The sequence below is a fragment of the Pipistrellus hanaki genome (assembly GCF_964339955.1).
Source record: "Pipistrellus hanaki genome assembly, chromosome: X".
Taxonomy (NCBI): Eukaryota; Metazoa; Chordata; class Mammalia; order Chiroptera; family Vespertilionidae; genus Pipistrellus; species Pipistrellus hanaki.
The window spans coordinates 9,125,187-9,141,434 of record NC_140524.1 but is presented as its reverse complement, the minus strand read 5'-3'; the positions used below and the strand labels follow the sequence as shown (position 1 = coordinate 9,141,434).

Here is a 16,248-nt window from a genome sequence, read left to right as displayed (position 1 = left end):
AGGCCAGAATAAATGATTTCACAGGCCTTATATGGCCCATGGGTGAGACATTCCCCATCCAATAGTGGACTCAATTGGTCCTGGATCCCATCCTGGGTTTTCCCCCAGGTCCAGATCACATGATTATAATAGATACTAGAGGCCCAGTGCACGAATTCGTGCACCAGTGGGGGTCCCTCAGGCTGGCCTGCGGGATTGGGCTGAAACCAGCTCTCTGACATCCCCTGAGGGGTCCTGGATTTCGAAAGGGCTCAGGCCAGGCTGAGGGACCCCACCGGTGCACAATCGGGGCAAGGAAAAGACACAGGAGGTTGGCCAACCTGGGAGGGACTACAGGAGGGCTCCAGGGCGTGTCCAGCCCATCTCACTCAGTCCCAATCAGTCAGACCCCAGCAGCAAGCTAACCTTCCAATCAGAGCATCTACCACCTGGTGGCCAATGCACATCATAGTAACTGGTTGACCGGTTGACTGCCTGCCCCTGATGGTCAGTGCACGCCATGGTGAGTGGTTGAGTGGCCTTAGCACATCTTAGCATATTGTGCTTTGATTAGTTGAACAGCCAACCAGACGACCGGGCACTTAGCATATTAGGCTTTTATTAAATAGGATACTCCATACCTGAAAGAATCCCCACGTTGTTCTTCTCACTTGTGCAAAGAGATGGAATCATGGTGAGAAATGCCACTTAGAAGCCAGTGGATTGCTTCGACCTAGGAAAAAAAAAGTAAACCAAAAGCATAGTGCATTCTGGGTATTGCTGAGATTAGTGCCACCATCAAGGAATTGAAAGATGCTCAGCGGTGGTACACACAACCCACTCGCTCATCTGGCCCAGGCAGAAAACATATGGACCTTGGAAAATGACAGTGGAATCCTGTAATCTCAACAAGGTGCTGATGTGCAGGCGCGGCCGGGGCAGCTCCAGGCGAGGGCCGGGCCTGGGGGCTGGGTGGGGGGGGGGGGCCGGGGGGCGGCTGGCGGCCGGGGCCGGGAGGATGACTCTGGAGTCCATGATGGCGTGTTGCCTCAGTAATGAGAGGAAGGAGTCCAAGAGGATCCATGCACCCAGATAGAGAAGCAGCTGCAGGGGGATAAGCGCAATGCCCGGCGCAGGTGAGAGCGAGAAGCGCACATTCATTAAGCAGATACGCATCATCCCAGGGGGCTGGCTACTCGGAGGAGGACAAGCGGGGCTTCACTAAGCTGGTCTTCCAGAACATCTTCACTGCCATGCGGGCCATGATCCGGGCCATGGAGACTCTGAAGATCCTGTACAAGTACGAGCAAAGCAAGGCCAATGCGCTCCTGATCCGGGAAGTGGACGTGGAAAAGGTGATGACATTAAGCACGGATACCTCAACGCCGTCAAGACCCTGTGGAATGACCCTGGCATCCAGGAGTGCTATGCCCGGAGGCGGAGGGAGTACCAGCTCTCCGACTCCGCCAAATACTACCTGACCCATGTGGATCGCATTGCCACCTCGGGCTACCTGCCCACCCAGCAGGACGTGCTGTGGGTCCGTGTGCCCACCACCGGCATCACCGAGTACTCTTTTGATCTGAGAACATCATCTTCAGGATGGTGGGTGTGGGAGGACAGAGGTCCAAGGGGAGGAAGTGGATTCACTGCTTTGAGAATGTGACATCCATCGTGTTCCTCATGGCCCTTAGTGAATCCGACCAAGTTCTGGTGGAGTCAGACAAGGAGAACCGCATGGAGGAGAGCAAAGCCCTGTTCCAGACCATCATCACCCTCCCCTGGTTCCAGAACTCATCAGTCATCCTCTTCCTCAATAAGAAGGACCTGCTGGAGGACAAGATCCTGTGCTCCCACCTGGTGGACTACTTCCCTGAGTTTGAGGAAGGGAGAGAGAGAGAGATAGAGATGGAAACATCAATGATGAGAATAACTGATCGGCTGCCTCCAGCACGGCCCCCACTGGGGATCAAGCCCGCAACCTGGGCATGTGCCCTGACCAGGATTCGAACTCGGGATCTTTCAGTCCATAAAGCCGACACTCTATCCACTGAGCCAAACCGGCCAGGGCTACTTCCCTGAGTTTGCTGGGCCTCGGTGGGATGCGCAGGATGCCCGGGAGTTCATCCTGAAGATGTCCGTGGACCTGAGCCCTGGCAGTGACAACATTATCTACTCGCACTTCACTTGCGCCACTGACACGGAGAACACCCGCTTTGTCTCAGCGGCCGTCAAGGACGTCATCCTGCAGCTCAGCCTGAAGGAATACAACCTGGTGTGACCTGTGCAGCCCGCAGGACTGACCTCCTGCGTGATGATGTGACCGCGGCTTTGACCACAGAGGAGCTGATTTTTTCCCCCCATATTTTTATTTTTATTTTTTTAAATATATTTTATTGATTTTTTACAGAGAGGAAGAGAGAGGGATAGAGAGTCAGAAACATTGATGAGAATCATCGATCAGCTATCTGTTGCACACCCCCTACTGGGGATGTGCCCGCAACCAATGTACATGCCCTTGACCGGAATCGAACCCGGGACCTTTCAGTCCACAGACCGATGCTCTATCCACTGAGCCAAACCGGTTTTGGCTTTTTTCATATTTTTAACAAACGGTCTTTATTTCACAGTTATCAGGAGATGTACATCTTTCTTTCTATATACTTCGTGCACCTTCTCACCTTTTTTTTTTAAAAAAAAAATATATTTTATTGATTTTTTTACAGAGAGGAAGAGAGAGGGATAGAGAGTTAGAAATATCGATAGAATCATCGATTAGCTGCCTCTTGTACACCCCCTACTGGGGATGTGCCCGCAACCAAGGTACATGCCCTTGACCAGAATCGAACCCAGGACCTTTTCATTCCACAGGCCGATGCTCTATCCACTGAGCCAAACCGGGTTTGGCACCTTCTCACCTTTTGTCAGCGTCACAGGCTGCCTTTTTCTGGCCTTGACTGTGGCTCGCCTTTTTCTAGAAAAGAAAAGAAAAATGAGACAAGCAGAGTTGAGACAATTGCCCTGTTCCCAGCGCCACCAGGCCTTCCTAGGCCCCCCGACCCCAACCCTCGGGGTTGCACCTTTGGCCACCGTGGGACAGACCGCCCAGCTGATGTGGAGATGTGGGGATGTGGAGACTGCACTGTTCTTTCTTCCTTTTTTTTAAGTTATTGCCATCTTCACAACTATGCTGTGTTTTTGCTCACTGGACTCCAAGAAGTGGGGGTGGGTGGCTCCCCCTGTTGTCCACCATGGGAAGTGCCTAGCCATTTTTTATTTTATTTTAAAGGAAAAACAAAAAGTATAAAGGCTCCTTTGCAGTAAAGATATCTCTGGACCCTGTCTCGGTCTCCGTGGTTGCCTGGTCCTGGGCTCGGGGGTCCTCTGAGCTGTGTCTCCAGGGCCATCTGGTCTGCTTGGAGCTCCCTGTGTACCCGAGGGTCATGTGATCACCACCCAGGCCGGAGAGCACCCCGGGAGTCCACGTGGCCTGGGAGTCAGGAGAGAGCCCGCTTCGATGAGCCACTTTTGCTTTCATTCCATTTTGTAGCCAGTTTGGAAACAGTGATGACTGTGGGCTGGGGACTTTTTCAGAATATTCTCAGGTCTGTTCCCACAAAGCAGAGAGAGGTTGAGAGAGAATCCTGTGGTGGTTCCTAGGCGTGGTGGCCGCCATTGCACACACTTTGCCCAGAGCTGCTGAGGGTCGCGTGGGAGCCAGCAGCTGGTACCTTGGCCCTGGGCAGCCTCCAGGCATGGCCATGCACCGAGCCAGAGCCAGGGGCTGCCAGGCCCAGGTCCCCCTCCCAGAGCGGCTCTGAGGGAGGGCACAGCAGGGGGCTGGTCTTCTGAGGGGAGCGAGTTGGCTTTTCATCTGATGTAGACTGAACACCACAGTGTTTCTTTTGTTTTGCACAGTGGAAGGGGAACGGACTGCCCGCTAAACCTGGACCCTAAAGTAGCAGTCTGTGTGGCTGCTTCTTTTTGGGGCCGTTCACAAATGCAAAAGAAACAACACAAAAATCGAACCCACCCGAACAGCCAGTCCTGGGTGGCTGGCCCATACTTCCTCCTCTCCCCATCCCACCAGCAGAACGAAGCCAGGAGAGCCTCGGGGCAATGGGCAGCCAAAGACAGGCAGAAGTGGGGGTAATGGGCTCCATTCCTGGTAATCGGCTCCATCTGGGGGCAGAATGAGCTGGGGATCCCTGGCTTCTCAGCCAGTTTCCCAAAGGGGTCCTTTTTGTGCCATGTGTCTATCTGAGAGGGTTGAACATAACCCCATTCTCGCCCTCAGTGGGGGAAAGCAGGTGGTGCTGCTGGCGGTGGGCCCGTCTGTGTGAGGACTTGAGTCCTTGTAGGGCAGGCATCTTGATGTCCTAGCACTTCTCAAGGGTCCAGATCACAAACAAGGAACTGGATTGGGCTCTTGAGAGGTGGCATGAGCAAGTGGGGGAGGCACCAGGAGAATTAACTCCTCTTAGGAGGCAATGTGCCAAGCATCCCACAGCCCAAAGCTGGCTAAAGCCCTCAAGCCCCCCTCCCCCCTTTAACCGGGCCTTCTGGAACACCATGGGCCTGGCCCCACTCCAGGAGCTGAGGACAGGGCCAACCAGTGTCCCGGGGGGAATCCAAGACCAGTTTTGTGCCAGTGCCAGCCGGGGCCAGAGGTCCCGGTCCCATGCAAGGTTGGTCAGTGTCTTTGATTTTCAACCTGATGAACTCCTCCTAATGCTTTCTCTCACGTGCCAACCTCCCAGCCCCTCCCACTGTGTCGGATCACCCTACAGTATAGCCATTCCCGGCATCCAACCCCTTGAGAGATCTGAGACAGCTTAGTACCAACGCCCCTGACGGCAGTGCAGGGACTTGCGGCTGGTGGGGTGAACACTGTTGGGTTATACTTGTATATTACACAGTCCTGATTTCAGACGATTTAAACCTTAGCCTATTTTTTAAAAATATTATATTAAATGCTGTTTTTAAACCTTAAAAAACAGCCGAAACCGGTTTGGCTCAGCGGTAGAGCGTCGGTCTGCGGACTGAAAGGTCCCAGGTTCGATTCTGGTCAAAAGCATGTACATTGGTTGTGGGCACATCCCCGGTAGGGGGTGTGCAAGAGGCAGCTGATCGATGTTTCTCTCTCATCGATGTTTCTAGCTCTCTATATCTCTCCCTTCCTCTCTGTAAAAAAAAAATATATATATATATATATATATATATATATATATATATATATATATACCTTAAAATACAAACAAACAAACAAACAAACAAAACAAAAAAAAACGAGGTGCTGATGCCTATTGCAACTGCTGCACCAGGTTTGAGCAAATGAACGCATCTCCTGGTATCTGGTATGCAGTTGTTGATCTTTTCAATGCCTTTCCCGGCCTGGCCGGTGTGGCTCAGCAGTCGACCTATGAACCAGGGGGTCACAGTTCAATTCCAGTCCGGGCACATGCCCCAGTGTGGGGTGTGCAGGAGGTAGCCAATCAATGATTCTCTCTCATTCAGACTCTAGGTCCCTGGGAAGAGACCTGTTGCCTAAGAGACTGGACCCTGTGGTAGCAGGGTGGCCAGTGTGCCTCCGGGCAGTGGCTACCACAGCATTGCTGGTGAAGGAGGCAGATAAGCAGACTCTGGGCCAGGAGCTACACTGGCCGTCAGGCCTGCAGGCCTGCTTCCGGATGATGGTCCAGAGGAGCCCATTCATGGCTGCATGGAAGTGACGCAGCACTGCCATCATCAGAGGCAGTGGTAGTCACTCTGGACCACACCATTTGGGCACCGTTCCTGAACTTTTGGCCTTAATCCAGGCCCTTTGATGGAGACACTGTGCCATCCACAGAGAAAAGAGGGTTACCAACTGCAACCGGAAGGAATTGGCTGAACAGAAGCAAGCCACCGAAGGACCAGATGATTGATTGGTGGACCCCCCAGATGACAGACTGTTGGTCTCAGAGGCTCTAGGTCAGAGTTGCCCAGTGACACCAGGTTACCCAATTAAGTGTCACCAAGACTTCTGAGCTTCTTTGAGGCAGAGTTGCTAGAAGTACTGTCTGTGCACAGGCTCTGCAGTTTGCTTGTTCCAGATGCACTGCCAGTGCCCACTGCAGACCCTGTAGCCCGGGAACTCATTGTGGGTAAAGAAATCCACTGCCCAAGGACCCAAAGGGACGCTACACTGTTATCCTGAGCACACCCACGGCTGTTGAAACTGCACCCAGACCTGACTACATGACTCCCACCTCCTGCATGGCCTGGATCCTGGCAACTAGCGACCTCATCTGTGAGATCCCCAGCCTGGGTTCCAAGCAGGCCAGGAGGAGATTTGATGCCTGCAGGAGAGGAACTGGATTTCATTGAGGACAGTAATGATGGGAACTGTGGTACTAAGGATCTTAGTAACTGTATTTGTTGTTTATGCTGAAAGGAAGTAGGCTGAGTCAATGATTTGACTCATGCACATAAGACAAGTGGGGAATGAGAGGGCAGGGCGGAGCTATCCTCCATTTTTGTGTAACTGGACCCTAGCCCTCCCCCAACCAATCAGGGTCAGCCAAAGCAGTGACATCACCACCCATATAAAACCCCTTAACCTGTCCAAGTTCGGTCTCTCGTCCGCCATGCTGTCAGCGTGAGTGGGACAGAGCCCATGTTAACATGGAAGAGGCTCTCTTGTTAATTGCATCGGACTCGGCTCCCTGCTGGTCCTTGGGGATCACAAAATCTCGGTACAACAGTGGGTCAGAACCAGAATTCATATTCAGATCTTTCTGACTTCAAATTCCATAGTTTGAGTCATGGGTAAAAAATGAGAGAAAATGAGAGAAATATGGCAATATGGAGAAATAGAAAATTTAAAATGTTTTCTGTATAATTAAGGTGACCATAAAATATGTCATCTAAACCAGATAACTTTGATAGTGAAAACAGCCCCTTCTAGAACAGGTGTTGGGATAATAAAAGCAAGTTAAATCTAAAAGAGAGAGAGAGAGAGAGAGAGAGAGAGAGAGAGAGAGAGAGAAAGGAACATGCAAATTGACCATATCTTGCTATGCCCACAAGCCACGCCCACCAGCCCATCAGGGCGAGTATGCAAATTAACCCAATCAAGATGGCGGTTGGTTTGCATATCCAGGCCAGAGCAAAGACTGAAGTCAGTGTAGAAAGAAGCCAAGCACTGCAGAAGGGAGCGAAGCTGCAGAGAAGCAAGCAAGCAGGGTGGGGGAGAAGGGAGGGAAGCAGGTGGGCCAGGGGAGAAGGGAGGAAAGCAGGCAGGGCAGCGTCAGCAGCAGGAAGCCCTATTGCAGGAATCTTCCTGCAACAGGCCTCTAGTGTCTTAATAAAAATAAATCCCTGCCTCTATGAGTTTGACAATTATAATTTTATATAAATGAAATCATACAGTATTTGTTATTCTGTGACTGACTCGTTTCACTAAGCATTATGTCCTCAAGGCCATCCATGGCGATCAGCAAAAAACGTTTTCTTGTGTTTTAAGGCTTTATTCCACTGTATGCATATACCACATTTTCTTTTTTCTTTTTTAAATATATTCCATTGATTTTTTTTTTTTTCTTACAGAGAGGAAAGGAGAGGGATAGAGAGTTAGAAACATCAATAAGAGAGAAACATTCATTAGCTGCCTCCTGCACACACCCCACTGGGGATGTTCCCACAACTAAGGTACATGTCCTTGACCAGAATCAAACCCAGGACCCTTTAAACAGCAGGCCGACTCTCTATCCACTGAGCCAGACCAGCTATGGCCCACATTTTCTTTATTAGTTCATCTGTTGATGGACATTTAAGTTGCTTTCACATCTTTAGCTATTGTCAACAATGCTGCAATAATCCTGGGAGTGCCAATATCTTTTGAAGATCTTGATTTCAATGCTTATGGATATATTATTATTATTATTATTATTATTATTATTATTATTATTTAGCGAAAGTGGAAAAGAAAGGGAAAGACAGAGAGAAACATCGATGTGAGAGAAACACATCGATTGGTTACCTCCTACACAAACCATGACCAGGGCCCAGGCTAGAGAGAAACCTGCAACCAAGGTACGTGCCCTCGACCGGAATCGAATCCAGGACCCTTTGATCCATAGGCTGACACTCTATCCACTGAGCCAAACCAGCTAGGGCTATGCTTGTGGATATAGACTCAGAAGTGGGGTTGCTAGATGACATGGGTAGTTTTAGCTTAATTTTCTGAGAAACCTCCATACTATTTTCATAGCAGCTGGGCCATTTTACATTCCCTTCAATAGTGTAATTTTTTTTTTTTATTTCTCCATGTCTTTATCCACACTTGTCGTCTTCTTCTTCTTCTTCTTCTTCTTCTTCTTCTTCTTCTTCCTCTTCTTCAATTTAACCACACTAACAGGTGTCTGGCAATGCCTCATCGTGGTTTTGTTTTGCATTTCCCTGGTAATTAGTGATGCTGAGCATCTTTTCATATACCTGTTGGCATTTGTAGGATTCTTTGTAGGCATGTCTATTCAAGTACTTTGCCTATTTTTAGTTGAGTTATTTGTATTTTTTTTCTATTGGATTGTAGGAATTCCTTATATATTTTCAATATTACCCCCTTATCAGGTATATGGTTGCCATGTAGTTTCTTCCATTCCATGGGTCGTGTTTTTCCTTTGTTGTGCAGAAAGGTATTTAGTTTGATAGATACATCAAACTAGTTAGATGTTGTCTACTTTTACTTTTGCTTGCCTGTGCTTTTGGTGTTATATATATATAAAAAAAATCATTGGCCATTGATGTCCAGAAGCTTCCCTAATATTTTCTTCTAGGAGTTTTACAATTTGAGGTCTTGAACTTGTTTTTACCTATTTTAAATTAATTTCTGTGAAGGATGTTTGATAAAGCTTCAATTTCATAAATGGATGTTTTAACACTATGAAATCTCCCAATCCACGAATATGTCTCTCCATTTTATTTTTGTCTTTTGTCTTTCATCAATGTTTTGTAGTTTCCCATGTACATTTCCTTAGTTAAGTGTAGTCTTAAATATTTTATACTTTTTGATGGTACTGTAAATAGGATTATTCCACCCTAGGTGGTTTGGCTCAATGGACAGTGTTGGTCCTTGGACTGAAGGGTCCCAGGTTCAATTCTGGTCATGGGTAGGTACCTGGGTTGTGGCTCAATCACTGTCCCTTGTCCAGGCTGGTGCAGGAGGCAACCAATCCATGTGTCCTCTCACATCCATGTTTCTCTCTCTGTCTCTCCCCCTCCCTTCCTCTTCCTCTAAAAATCAATGGAAAAAATATGCTCCAATGAGGAATAAATAAATAAATAAATAAGATTATTTCCTTTATTTTTATTTTTTACTAGAGGCCCGATGCATGAAATTCATGCAAGTGTAGGCCTTCGCAGCCACAGTGGCTGCCTCAATGCCTCCCTCACAGCCGAGAGAGCTGCCTTGATCTCACAGCTGCAGCCCCAAAAGGTCGTCCAGAAGGATTGTTTGGTCGATTTGCACATGATGCTTTTATTATTATAGATAGTTGATTGTTAATGTTTAGACACAACTGGTTTTTGTATGTTGATGTTGTTTTCAGGAACTACACTGAATTCATTTATTAGTTCTAACGGTTTTGGTGGAGTTTTAAGACTTGTTTATGTACAAGAGCATGTCATCAGCAAACCTGTTTCATGTCGTTCTTTTCACATGGGATGGATTTTATTTCTTTTCTTGCCTAATTGCAGCATTGTTCATAGCAGTGGTCATAAACTAATAGCAACCGTTAGTGTCCATCCACTATAGAATGGTATAATCAGATCATAATCACTTTGCTAAAATCATACACTGGAATTCTAGTAAAAAATAGAGACAATGGAGCTATAGCTACTGTGAAAGACATGGATGAAGCCTCTCAAATTTGATACAGAATGGCAGAAGGGAGCTATAAAAGGAAACATGCAGTAAAATTTGATTTATACACTGAGAGGCTAGATTATTATGATCTCTAAATGCATAATAATCTGGCCACTCAGTGTATATCCTGTATAATAAAAGGCTCATATGCAAATTGTCCCCTCCACCAGGAGTTTGATCAGCAGGCAAGCTGGCCAACTGCTTATGTCCCCTCCCCATGGCCAGGCTGGCTGGACCCCACCCAGGCACAAATTCATGCACCCGGCCTCTAATATATATATACACACACACACACTTAGGCCTGGTGCATGAAATTTGTGCACTGGGGTGTGTGTCCCTCAGCCCAAACTGCACCCTCTCCAATCTGGGACCCCTCAGGGATGTCCCACAGGGATCGGGCCTAAACTGGCAGTTGGACATCCCTCTTACAATCCGGGACTGCTGGCTCCCAACTGCTCTCCTGCCTGCCTGATTGCCCCTAACCACTTCTGCTTGCCAGCATGATCACCCCCTAACCACTCCCCTGCCAGCCTGATCGTCCCCAACTGTCCTCCCCTGACAGCCTGGTCACCCCCAAATGCCCTCCCCTGCATATTCCCTCTTTATTAGATAGGGTTTTTTCTTTAACATATTGGACAGCCCTTACTGGTTTGGGTCAGTGGATGGAACAACGGCCTGCGGACTGAAGGGTCCCAGGTTCAATTCCAGTAAGGCCATGTACCTTGGTTGGGGGCACATATCCAGTGGGGACTGTGCAGAAGGCCGCTGATCAATATTTCTCTCTCATAGATATTTCTAGCTCTCTATCCCTTTCCCTTCCTCTCTGTAAAACATCAATAAAAATTTATATATAAAAAATAAACATTTAAGATTCCTCCATATCTGCCTGGCTGGTGTGACTCAGTGGCTGAGAACCCAGGCTGGGCTGGGAGGGGATCTCTGCATGGGTCTGCACACTGCTGCCAGCCTGAGTCCCCAGGCTGGGGACACAGACCCAAACTGCTGCATTTGCAAGCAGCTGCAGGCGCTGCTTGGCACCTGACTCATAGTCTCTGAGTGGCCAGCGGGCGTTCTGGGACCCCTGCCGCTCCAGGCCTAAAAATAGGCCTACAGGCTAAGAGTGGCCTGGGTCTGGAGGATGTAAAAGGGTAATATGCAAATCGACCAAAAGGTGGAAGGAACGGTTGGTATGAAATGCACTGACCACCAAGGGGAAGACGCTCAATGCAGGAGCTGCCCCCTGGTGGTCAGTGCGCTCCCACAGGGGGAGTGCTGCTCAGTCAGAAGCCAGGCTAGCAGCTGGCAAGCACAGCAGCACTAAGGATGTCTGACTGCAGCTTAGGCCTGCTCCCTGTGTGCTCCCAGATTGTGAAAGAGCGCAGGCAGACTGAGGAACACCTCCTCTCCCCAGGATGAGGATGCACCATGTTGTGCACCAGGCCTCCAATATATACACACACACACACATACACACACACACACACACACACACACACACACACTGAGTGGCCAGATTACTAGGTGTTTATTTTATTTATTTATTTATTTATTTATTTATTTTAGAAATTATTAGTTCCAAATCATAACTGGTTTTTTTTCTTGTTTTTTTTTTTTATAATATATTTTATTGATTTTTGTAGAGAGGAAGGGAGAGAGATAGAGAGTTAGAAACATCGATGAGAGAGCGTGATCCATCAGCTGCCTCTTGCACACCCCCTACTGGGGATATGCCCGCAACCAAGGTACATGCCCTTGACCGGAATCGAACCCGGGTCCCTTCAGTCCCCAAGCCGACGCTCTATCCATTGAGCCAAACCGGTCCTGGCTTATTTTATTTTTAAAAATATATATATTTTATTGATTTTTTACAGAGAGGAAGAGAGAGAGATAGAAGTTAGAAATGTCGATGAGAGAGAATCATCGACCAGCTCCCTCTTGCACACCCTCTACTGGGGATATGCCCGAAACCAAGGTACATGCCCTTGATTGGAATCGAACCCAGGTCCCTTCAGTCCCCAAGCCGATGCTCTATCCATTGAGCCAAACCGGTTTTGGCCAAATTACTAGGTGTTTAGAGATCATAATAATCTGGCCACTCAGTGTATAACTTCATATAAAGTGAGAACCTATTAAGAAAAGCACTGAGGTGATTAACACAAAGTCAAGATAATAACTATATCCATTGGGGAGGGAGTGGGTTATGATTGGAAGGAATTCTAGAAGACTGGCTACAGTCTATTTCTTGACCTTGGTCCCCTGGTCACATGGGTGTTTGCTTTCATAAAGTATCTACTTGGCAGATACGCTGTATGTACTCCTCTGATTCTCAGAGTTGAAAAACACGTCCCCACTCCCCACCCCCACCCCAAAAAAGGAATACAAAGAAAAACATGTGAAGTCGAAATTTTGATGTGGTTTCAATTGTTATGGATGAAATACTTGATCTCCTAATCAGAGATCAGCAAGTATACATTATCATTCAAAGAGGGGGGAAAACAGGGATTCCTTAAACTCTAGGTACCCCATAATCAAATCATGTATCTAAACCTCAATCTGGACAGATATTTCACCCTATATTTATATCAATTCCCAACTCACTGATGAGAAATAGGGGAATCACCATCATCAATGATAAGACCACGAGGCACCGCAGGCCAAATGCATTACAGTGAGACTGGGCGTCCACAACTATATGCAAGCAGGTGCTGGTGGGGAAGGTGAGGGTGGAGTGTAGGGCACGTAATCAGCTGTGCATTCTTGAGAGACTTCACTGCAGTGACTTAGGGTTTCACCTCATCACATTCAACAGCTGCTCCTGCCCGGAGACCTCCCTGTGCTAGAGGTTCTAGAGCACTGGTTCTCAACCTTTCTAATGCCACGACCCTTTGATACAGTTCCTCATGTTGTAGTGACTCCCAACCATAACATTATTTTTATTGCTACTTCATAACTGTAATTTTGCTGCTGTTAATGAATCTCTACAGAAAACTGCTAGCAGGGTGGCCTAAGACCATCGGAAAACGCAATATTTACATTATGATTCATAATTGTTTTAGTTATGAGGTAGCAACGAAAATAATTTTATGGTTGGGGGTCACCACAACATGAGGAGCTGTATTAAAGATTCTGGCATTAGAAAGGTTGAGAAGCGCCGGTACCGGTTTGGCTCGGTGGTAGAGCGTGGTCTGCGGACTGAAAGGTCCCGGGTTCGATTCCAGTCAAGGGCATGTACATTGGTTGTGGGCATATCCCCGGTAGGGGGTGTGCAAGAGGCAGCTGGTCGATGTTCCTCTCTCATCGATGTTTCTAGCTCTCTATCCCTCTCTCTTCCTCTCTGTAAAGAATCAATAAGATATGTATTAAAAAAAAAAAGAAAGAAATAAAGAAAGAAAGGTTGAGAACCACTGAAACCGGTTTGGCTCAGTGGATAGAGCATCAGCCTGCGGACTGAAGAGTCCTGGGTTCAATTCCGGTCAAGGGCATGTACCTTGGTTGTGGGCACATCCCCAGTAGGGGGCGTGCAGGAGGCAGCTGATGGATTTTTCTCTTTCATTGATGTTTCTAACTCTCTATCCCTCTCCCTTCCTCTCTGTAAAAAAATCAATAAAATATATTTTTAAATAAATAAATAAATAAATAAATAAATAAAGGTTGAGAACCACTGTCCTAGAGTAAGCTGGGGACTGCCTTATTCTCCTGTGAGACTGGACACAACATTGACCACAGCAGAAGCAATGATGGAAGTGCAGAGTGGGCTGGTTTAGGTTGGGCCCTGTACAGAGAGATCCCTGCAGTGGGCTGGGTTTTGCAGATTCCAGTGAAAATGGCTTCATCCTCCAGGCTTTGCATTTCAACGCTGAAGTGCTCATCTGTTTTGGCCCATCTCCTACTGCTTCTAAACTCTGCACCAGAGCCCAAGCCGGTTTGGCTCAGTGGATAGAGCGTTGGCCTGCGGGCTGAAAGATCCCAGGTTCGATTCCGCTCAAGGGCATGTACCTTGGTTGCGGGCACATCCCCAGTAGAGGGTATGCAAGAGCCAGCTGATGGATGATTCTCTCTCATCGATGTTCTAACTCTCTAACCCTCTCTCTTTCTCTCTGTACAAAATCAATAAAACATATTTAAAAAAATAAAAACAAAAATAAACTCTGCACCAGAGAACTACAACAAAATTAGGGCCCAGATGGGTGTGGCTCAGCGACTGAGAATCCACCTGGGACCCAAGAGGTCGCCTGTTTGATTCCGTGTCAGGGCACATGCCCTGATTGCCCCTGCGGCCCCCAGTGAGGGGTGTGCAGGAGGCAGCCAGTCAATGATTCTCTCTCATCATGGATGTTTCTCTCTTTCTCTCCTTCTGCCCTCCTCTCTAATATCATTAAATATTTATTTTTAAAATATATTTTATTGATTTTTTTACAGAGAGGAAGGGAGAGGGAGAGAGAATTAGAAACATGAGAGAGAAACATCAATCAGCTGCCTCCTGCACGCCCTTTACTGGGGATTGAGCCTACAACCCTGGCATATGCCTTTGACGGGAATTGAACCCGGAACCCTTCAGTCCCCAGGACGATGCTCTATCTACTCAGCCAAACCAGCTAGGGCCACAGTTGATTATTATTATTGTTATTATTATTTAATATATTTTATTGATTTTTTACAGAGAGGAAGAGAGAGGAATAGAGGGTTAGAAACATCGATGAGAGTCATCGATCAGCTGCCTCTTGCACACCTTCTACTAGGGATGTGTCCGCAACCAAGGTACATGCCTTTTACCGGAATCAAACCCAGGACCCCTCAGTCCCCAAGCCTATGCTCTATCTACTGAGCCAAACCGGTTTCGGCTGATTATTATTATTTTTTTTAAATACGGTTTTATTGATTTCAGAGAAGGGAGAGGGAGACGCACTGAAACACCAATGATGAGAGAGAATCATTGACCCGTTGCTTCCTGCACGCCCCCTAGCGGGGATGGAGCCCGAAACCCTGGCCTGTGCCCTGGCTGGGAATGGCACCTTGACCTCCAGGTTCATAGGTTCAGCCTCAGCCTCTGAGCCACCCCGCCCTCCGTCCACAGCTCTTCCCTTCCCAGTCCTTCCTCATACTTCACAGCCCTCTGCAGGGCGGCCCTGCGGCTGCCTGTGAACCTGGGGGCGGTGCTTCTTCTTCTCGGAAAGGGGAGTTCCTGAGGGTGATGGCGGAGGAGAAGGAAGCCAGGGGCGGGAACTAAAAGCTCTCAGGCTTGGTGTGCAGAGTCTGGGAAACACTGACAGGGACCAAGCCAGGGGCCATGTGAATCCCATGGGCTGTGAGGCAGGGGCCTTGCACCCGCATCTAGGAAATGACTGATGTTAAATCCATTAACCATTTGCCTCGCAAAAGTGCCCATCTGAGTGCTGAACCTCTGCGGGCCAGTGTGGCTCAGTGGTTGGGCACCGACCCCTGAACACGGAGGTCCTGTTGGAGTCCCGGTGGTCACATCCCAGGATGTGGGCTCCAGCCCCAGGGCGGGCGGCCCGGGGAGGCAGCCATCCAGGCCCTGTCACCATGGCAGTCTGTCCTCTCCTCCCTCCTCTCCGATGGCATTAAGATTTATTTAAACACACAGGGGGGCCCAGGTCTCCTGGCCGGCACAGGGCTGACGGAAGTGGCCAGAAGGAAACAAACAAAAAGGCGCCCCTGTCAGGACACGGGCCCGCGCGGGGGCAGACCGAGGCTGGCACCGCTGTGTCCTCTGGGAGCACGTGCCGTCCGACCGTCCATCCGTCCGTCCATCCATCCGTCCGTCCATCCGTCCGGCCGGCCCATGCCTGTGCACAGTGAGCAGCACGGGCCCGGCCGCCCGGAGGGGGTGTGTGGGGGTGACAGGCAGGGGCACCGGCTGCCTTTGGCCTCAGAGCCGCGGGCAGCGCCGCCCCGACCCTGACTGACCTGCCCGTGCGGGGCGGGGGGGGGGGGGGGTGTGTGTGCGGGGCGGGGCCTCCCTGGGGGGGGCGGACTGGGTGCCCTTTCACAGGCCTCAGCGCCCCAGCCCGCCTGACAGGGCGCCAGCGCTCCTTCTGGCTCTCTGTCTCTGTCTCTCTCTGTCCCTCTCTCTTTCCGTGTCTCTCTGTGTCTCTCTGTGTCTCTCTGTGTCTCTCTGTGTCTCTGTCTCTCTCTCTGTCTCTGTCTCTGTCTCTCTGTCTCTCTGTCTCTCTCTGTCTCTCTGTCTCTCTCTCTCTCTCTCTCCCTCTCTCCCTCTCTCTCTCTCTCTCTCTCTCTCTGTCTCTCTGTCTCTCTCTGTCTCTCTCTCTCTCCCTCTCTCCCTCTCTCCCTCTCCTCTCTCTCTCCTCTCTCTCTCTCTCTCTCTCTCTCTCTCCCTCTCC

General features: G+C 48.9%; 1 pseudogene across 1 annotated transcript; it reads left to right on the top strand.

Annotated features, from left to right (window-relative positions):
* Positions 1 to 997: 997 nt before the first annotated feature.
* LOC311615377 (guanine nucleotide-binding protein subunit alpha-11-like) lies at positions 998 to 2,424 on the top strand (annotated as a pseudogene). The gene is made up of 2 exons: positions 998 to 1,856; positions 2,035 to 2,424. The product of its transcript is annotated as a guanine nucleotide-binding protein subunit alpha-11-like (transcript).
* The last annotated feature ends 13,824 nt before the right edge of the window (positions 2,425 to 16,248 follow it).